The 7,624-nt window shown below is 43.2% G+C and overlaps 1 long non-coding RNA gene across 1 annotated transcript; it reads right to left on the bottom strand.

Annotated features, from left to right (window-relative positions):
- Window positions 1-1,376: 1,376 nt before the first annotated feature.
- LOC119360898 lies at window positions 1,377-4,574 on the bottom strand. The gene is made up of 4 exons (XR_005172807.1): window positions 4,400-4,574; window positions 4,032-4,286; window positions 2,572-2,628; window positions 1,377-2,114 (listed from the first exon to the last, which is right to left on the bottom strand). It is a non-coding gene; the product is annotated as an uncharacterized LOC119360898 (long non-coding RNA).
- Window positions 4,575-7,624: the final 3,050 nt, after the last annotated feature.

Here is a 7,624-nt window from a genome sequence, read left to right as displayed (position 1 = left end):
GTATTTTGTCACAAAAATTCAAATCAAAATTTGAAACATAGCTCAAGATACAAAAAGTGAAAAATTCAACACTGAATAGTACATAACACAAGTTGGGCTTTAGATTTGGCCCATTATCAGATCAATGTCACATTTGTCACTTTTGTATTTCAAGCAATGTTTCGAATTTTAATTTGAATTTTTGTGACAAAATAGATTAATTTTTTTCTCAATACACAATTTTTCCTTTGACTTTTGTTTAACATTTTTGAATGTGTAATCTTCGTCCTATGCACCGGTAGCACAAGAAGCTCCGATGCACCAGATACGTCCTCTGAACTACCCACCTCAGAGAGCATGCCCAATAAATGGGCCACACATACATGCCCAACTTGAGCACTACCCCATGATAAGAGCAAGATGCAAAGAACGCTCTGAAAATCAGTTTCTGAGCTCGGGCTCAGATGATCCCGAAATCTACACCATCAGCTCACATGAGGATCCGTGCCATCAATTGTATTTCACTGTCGTATTCCTATTTTCACAGTCAACCGTTGTAGCGTAATTAATGCAACGTCGCGTTATGGTAGCGAGGCGGAACAGGCAGCAGACCGATGGATCGGCGTGTTATCTGACCCAGGCTGAGCCATCAACTCCACCGGTCTCCAAACGGCGAGTAGACAGACTGGCTTTAAATGCACCCACCCACCGTCTCGCCCTCCACATCCAGACGCACTCAAAAGAAAAATCCCCATTTCATACCTACTACTCCCTCTGTACCGAAATACATGTCGCTGGAGCAGCTAGCAGCTGAACTGCTCCAGCGACATGTATTTCGGTACAGAGGGAGTAGCAGCGACCATTGCGCTAGTCCTCCAAATCCAGTGAGACTCTGACCGCCATGTCCGACGCGTCTTCTTCACCCCTACATGTTTTTTCTGAGCTGGCCTAAGCCGTGCTAGCTGATTTCTGTTAGTACCATAGTACTTGTAGGTTACAAATCTAATATGTATGTAGCTTCATCCTTCAGTCAACACTCGCATCTGAGTAATACACTCATTATTCATGGACATTCTTCATGGTAGAACACCACTTCTCCCAGGCCATCCAACCTGCCGTATTTGTAGTACATCTTGAAATTCCGTTATCAACTAACGTCCTCCTAACCATCACATTTGCAAACTTGGTCAGTTGAATAAACAGAGCAATACCTTTGGAATTACATAAACCTTTGTCAGTTCAGACATGACCGCCATTTTTTTGTTCTCCTGATGGAAGACCTAAACTGCTTGCTAGGCACACAAAATTTGCCGACACCACTCATCCTACTTGAAATTTTTGGGGCTCTCCAAAAGGTTTGTTTTGCTATATAAACACGGTCGCCCATGTCATGTAGGTAAAGCAAGTCACCAGAAATAGATGCAACCCCAGCAAATGTAGACACATGGTCATTTCGTCTCACAACATAACCAGTTTTCACTTAGTCTAATTAGGTTCCCACCTGGGAAAATATGACATGACTATAGTTTTCCCAAAATACAAGATGGTAGGGATTGTGCCGCAAAATGACCCAACTACTTAGTCGGGTTAATCCAACTGCCTAGCACACGCACAGCCAAAAGATACACCTACTACTATCTTCCACTTCAGTCAACGATCACATCATACAGAAACTCTGGGATAGCTCCTTTGTTCCCTTTCATTGTCACTATCTCGTAAGCAATCTTCTTCCGCAAATGCTTAGTCTGTCCCTGTCACAAGCCAAAAATGGGGAAACGCTCTCACTGCGTTGTATGCTCGTCATCTTGGCACAGAAAAAACCCTTGAAATATGGTTTTGCCCACCTTTCTGATGTCGTATATTTGGGTCATGTAGGGGTGCTTTCTCAGATCGTACTTATCTAACAGCGTAGCCAACGCCGTCTCAAACTCATCTTCAGTTAGCATGTGGTTCACAACCTCATGGAACTCAGCCTGGAACTCACTCTTCTTCGTGTACAGAGGGCCCAATGTCTCCTTCGTTTTCTTCAGCACATGCCATTTTTACACCACCTATGCACGATGCCCGGATAAACTTTGCTGATTGCCACCTCCAAAAGTAGTGATCTCATCAACAGCCTCTTGTTTGGTCATCACCTAAATTTGCGTCATATCGTTGTTAGTGTCATTTGCATATTGTAAACTCATAGCTGATGCAACTTAGCAGCTCATGCATGCACTCAATGAACCATTAACTTATAACCCATGAAAAAATGAACGAATTAAAATATGAAAGCCTCGCTTTATGACCAGTTTCCCAGCTTCTGAGTTCATGAAGTTATGAGGTGGAGAATTATCTTGTTTCTAATAGATAATACTTATCCAACAAATTAAGGGGGTTCTACTGTGAGCACCTTTGTATCATATTCATCTTTTGGTTTCTTAATCTTGGAGATTTGGGAATTACCACATGATCTCAGATGGACTAAAATATGTTTGCGGAAAAGAAAACTAAAACACATAAATGCATGATAGAACACCAGCAAGATCTGCATATAAAAGCACATGCTTTAAGTGCCAAACGTTGGAATGATCAAATATATGTTTGACATACCTTCTCCAATGCAAGAATATATAGACAAATTAAGCTGCACTCCAGTTTCCATCATCGCTGAAGATCACAGAAATAAGTAGTCTGAGAACATAACTAAAGTACTAAACATGCCCAAATTTCTGCAGGTACAGCCAAACTAAACCCAAAAGAATCATCGGCTCGTACCACACGAAGTCCAGGAACACAACATGGAACAACACTTTGACGATAATTATTAAAGTACTGGATTTGAAGTAAGAAAGTTTATGAGAAACATGTCCACAATTAATGCCTACAGAAAATGTAATACTTGCAAGAACCTAAGAGGAAAAAACAACATCAATTTGCCACATCTGCACCAACCCGTCTCTGCAATTCCACACGAATTTGTAATTGCCGTATTACAAATTACACCATAGAATCCTAATATTGTCTTGCTCATCAAGTGTCCATACTTCTTCTCATTTCATGTACGGACATCAACAACCTTTCATAGAATCCAGGAAGTTTTTTTTTCTATTTTTGCACAACAAGTTCAAATTCTATTGTAGAAAAGAAAAGAAACCACACATATATCTTTTCCCTTGAAACTGAATGAACCGCAACACCAGCCCAAAGATCCTTGTTATCAAAATTCCCAAATCAGCAAAAGGAAAATAAACATCATAATTTCACTACCTGTACAACCGTAGTTGAAACATAAGGAAAGCAATAGTTTTTTTCTCTTTTTTTTTACATCCTATCCAGGCTAAACCAGATGTTATTTTTAAGGAGGCCACTTCAGATTCCACATTGAATTTGCAGGTCCTTCCATAGCAAAAACACCATGCAAATATGGACTTCCGTGAGTATTATTTCGTGCTTTTAGAAACCCTACCCGTGCTTTGCTCTAAAACTATGTTTTCTTTGGTGTTTAGAACAAGCCTCTTATCCCAAAAGTTACCCTTCTCTATGTCCTGGCCTCGATGCGGCTTTATACATGTCTCAGTCCTACCTCCTTTCTTCTTTGAAGGAGTGCGGCAATCCAAAACCTATTCTAGCTTCAAGGTTTGTGCTTTAAAACAGAAGACTTTGAATTTTTTGTCCACAGTTTTTTGTATTCTAGTGTATATCAGTATTAATAGAGACACTATTCTCGTATCAATTCACTACACTCATTATGGCTAGCTTAATTTTCTTTTGGCGGCTGTGTACCGGGTGAAAGGCAATATCATTGAAGCACTCCTGACGTGCAGAGTAAGCCGAAAGCTGCAGTTGGTATGGCAATCTGAATTTTTGCAAATGCACACATTCAGTATACTAGAATCTCAACACTAACAGCAGTGTACTTTCTGCCATTCTGCCAATAAGGATCGGCTGCCAACGACTAATCTATCTAGATCAGATTCTCAGTTTCTAAACGATTTTTGCTACCTAAACTGATTTTGGATAGTCAAAAGGATCAACATATAGTTAATCAGCGGCATGGGCTTTAGGTTCACCTTTTTGTCCAACCTGGGGCCTCTGGGTTGACTCTGTTACTTGACTGTGCCGACCTAGTTGGAGATGAATTTGGAAGACGGCGGCCTCCACCTCGTGCCTTTTCAGGTCCTTCGTCGCTGACCCATTGACCTCAACTAAACAAGGCATCTGAGTCTTCAGGATTGCTACGGTTGGCTTCTCTTGTGGGCAACAAGACCAGAGGAACCGGATCTGGGTGTTTAATGTTGTCCCCGAACTCCTCCCTCAGCGGGAACCTGAGGGAAGGAAGGTAGTGGCCGACGGCCAGGCCCCATTGTTAGCAACCTCATTCAGTTATGGTAGATTGTAAAACAAATACCGCGAAATACTCAGATCTTTAGGTACTAACCTGTCCACGGCAACGAGCAGAAACTCGAGACCAGCATCCTCCATTTTTCCTTGGCCGCAGGTGGCCGAGACTAGCGCCGCCGCCACCAGCTGCTCGCTTGTAGAGGAAAGGGGATAGATGTGTTCTTGGGGAAAAGGGAACAGAGGTGTCCACGATAACAAACGGCTCAGCTTTTCCGTAACGTCCCGTACTCGTTATCTGATCCGTGGCTCGGGTAGGAATTGCGACGTTCTGGTCCACGGACCAGGACGGCCGCGCGCGCCCACCGTCCCACACATACGGTTCGGCCCCACGGATGCACCACTGTTTCATACAGTATATCCCCGTACGTCCTTTTTTCTCTAGCGCCCACCGTCAGACAGCTTTATTCGGATCCCGAGTTAGCAATGGACGCCACAGATATCGGGAGCAGCTGGGCTCGGGCATCAAATCGCCCTGTCCAGAACGCTCCCCTTAAAATAGGAAAGCGGGCTGCAAGTAAATCTGTATCCATCGGCACAAAGCATCGCCGACAAGCTCAAGCTGTGAAGATGATATATAATATGTTTGTTTGATATGTGTATGATGGACATGTGGTCTGTTTATCACACCATCAAATCTGAAGTGATTCGATATATTTTCATTGATTTTTTATGTTTATGTTTTGCACTCATTACTCGATTTTTCGGAGGGCTCTAAAACTTCTACTCATAGCTTATCGTCAAAAGCAGTAGCTACACATATAAACATAAAAACCATTGCATGCAATGCACTCATATCTTCTATATCTAAATAGGGACACCCCACTAGGAGGGGGACTTTTGGTTCCTGGGTACATATGTACCCTACATGCAAAAAAAAATAGTAATTCAACAAAAAGTCAAAAATTTCTAAAAATATTTTTGATAAGAACTTGACCTTCCATTGTACTAGTGAGAAAAGTGACAAAAACATAAAATTCCTCTTTGACTTCTTTTCAAAAAGACAAATTTCTGGTTAAAATAGCGTGAATAGTGACCTACAATAGGCAATAAATTTTGTCTTTTTTGCTGTGAAGTCAACATAGTTTTCTTTTTTGTGAAAATGTGTATACTAGTGCGCAAGTAAGTCAACTTTATTCTAAAAATAGTTTCTTAACTATTTTGACTTTTTGTTTAACTATTAAAAATAAATCCCCATATAGGGTACATATGTACCCAGGAACCATCGGGTATTTCCCCGTCCCACTAGCTGATTTTTCTTGCTTCTCATGAAGCCACGTCAACCGAATTGTTTTAGCCATTGATGCAGTATCCCTCGACAGCCCGCAACCGTCTAATTAGGAATTGATAAAATTTACAAAAGTTGCCACCGCTAAGTGGAAATAACGCTTCATTCCTTCTCTCATTTGTTCTTTCTTCTCAGACTGAACCTAACATACACACTAGAGCCATTCATCTCGTGTGGGGAGAAAAAAAGCATTCATCATTCCCGACAGCTCATCCTGGCCCATGGTTTCCTCAACCTACCGCGTGTGATAGCACACAAACTACAACGGTTCCCCAGGCGGCCGCCGTCACTCCCCCCGTCGTTCCTCTCGATAGTGTGCCCGATCGCTCCCCATGGCCGGCCTAGCTCCTTTCTTCGATCTCCTTCTTTACTGGACAATATCTTGTGTGCTCTGGTGGAATAGGTTCGCCACAAATAGTAGAACAGATTCTATGTTTAAGTTCACGCGATCCATGGCCTAAATTGTTCAATATGGTTGGATTTGCAGTATGCCTGTGCCGAAGGTTGAAGACGACCCATTATTTTTTTTATTTTGAAGGCTGCGGCCGCATGATTTAGTCAAACCAACCGATAGGCTGATTTTGCATGTCGGCTTCCAACCCAATAGTGTTTTTCAGAACAAGCCCAATAGTGTTTTTCAGAACAACCCTCTCGACTGGCCTTGCTAGCCCAATTAAAAGGCAAGCCTGTAATTTGCTTAGGCCCTGTTTGGTTCATAAGTCCTAAGACTTTTTTAGTCCCAACTTATAAGTCCCAAGTCCCTAAAAAGTTCCTACCTATTTGGTTTCTGGGACTTAATATGGACTAAAAGACCATATTACAACTATAAGTCTCTCCTTGAGAGTCTTATTTTATAAGTCTCAAATGCCCACTTTAAATCCCTATAAGTCCCTCATGTTTGGTTTAGATGGGACTTATAGGGACTTTTTTAAGTCCCTAAACCAATAAGTCCCTGGAAACAAACACCCTCAGTTGGTCCTGTTAGCCCATGTATCTGCGGCTTCATCTTCTCTTCTACTCGCCGCCGCCGCTCTCTCTTCTACTCGCCGCCGCCGCTTTCTCTTCTATACTCACCGCCTTGAAACGGCAGCCACTACTACGCATGAAACGGCAACATTCAACGCAGATCATTACTCCGCCCTCCATTACCCCGCCGCTCTCTCTTCCACTCGCCGCTACCTTTGTCTATAAAAAGACGTCCTCAAGCACGCACATCGCAACGAGTAGGATGGGCGCATTGAAAACCCCTCCCATCCCACCGCCGTCACTGGCGTTCATCAATACTGATGGGACGTCTTATTAGTTTCCGCCATGCCATTGTCTTTCTCCAGACTCCAGAGTGGGGAGACGTACTGGACTGGACTTTCGGCGGCTGTCGGCGACTGGCGTGATGCCGATCCCCTTCTTCCCCTCTTCTTCTCCTTCCTCTCCTCCACCCCACCTTCTTCCCTAGCTGATCCACTCTTCCCTGCTCTGTCGCTAATTCTATCTCTGTTTCCTTTCTCTCAGATCCCTTTCCTTTCCCCTTGTTCCTGCTGGATTCAAGCCGGAGGCGATCTTTCTGACTGGATCTAATGCGGCGTCGTTCGATCCGACCGGATCCAGGGCTTCCTTGTCTCCTCCGCAGAGTCCATCCCCAGCCTTTGTTGTTCTTTCTACCTTTCCCGTCTTCCACTCCTCCAATCCCCTTGTTTTTGTTTTCTGTTCCTCTCAACTTGTCCCACTTATAATCTTCGATTCAAGTTTCCCAAAACCTGTTTTGCTGGATCTGCTTTTGCGCAATCTTTTTGTCTGGTTTAAGCCCTCTCTCTCGCGCAGGGGTCAGCAGTGCATCGTCCTTAAGGATCTTGGGTGCCATGAAAGCTATAGCGTGGAATTGCCGAGGCATGGGCCGGAGCCTCAGCAATGATCGTATGCTATTTCTGGCTAATCTGATCCATTCTACTAAAGCGCAGGTAACTTTTGTTTCTGAAATAA

This window comes from Triticum dicoccoides, chromosome 1A (genome assembly GCF_002162155.2).
Source record: "Triticum dicoccoides isolate Atlit2015 ecotype Zavitan chromosome 1A, WEW_v2.0, whole genome shotgun sequence".
NCBI classification, from domain to species: Eukaryota; Viridiplantae; Streptophyta; class Magnoliopsida; order Poales; family Poaceae; genus Triticum; species Triticum dicoccoides.
The sequence above is the reverse complement of the archived record's forward strand: the minus strand, read 5'-3'. Positions and strand labels throughout refer to the sequence as shown.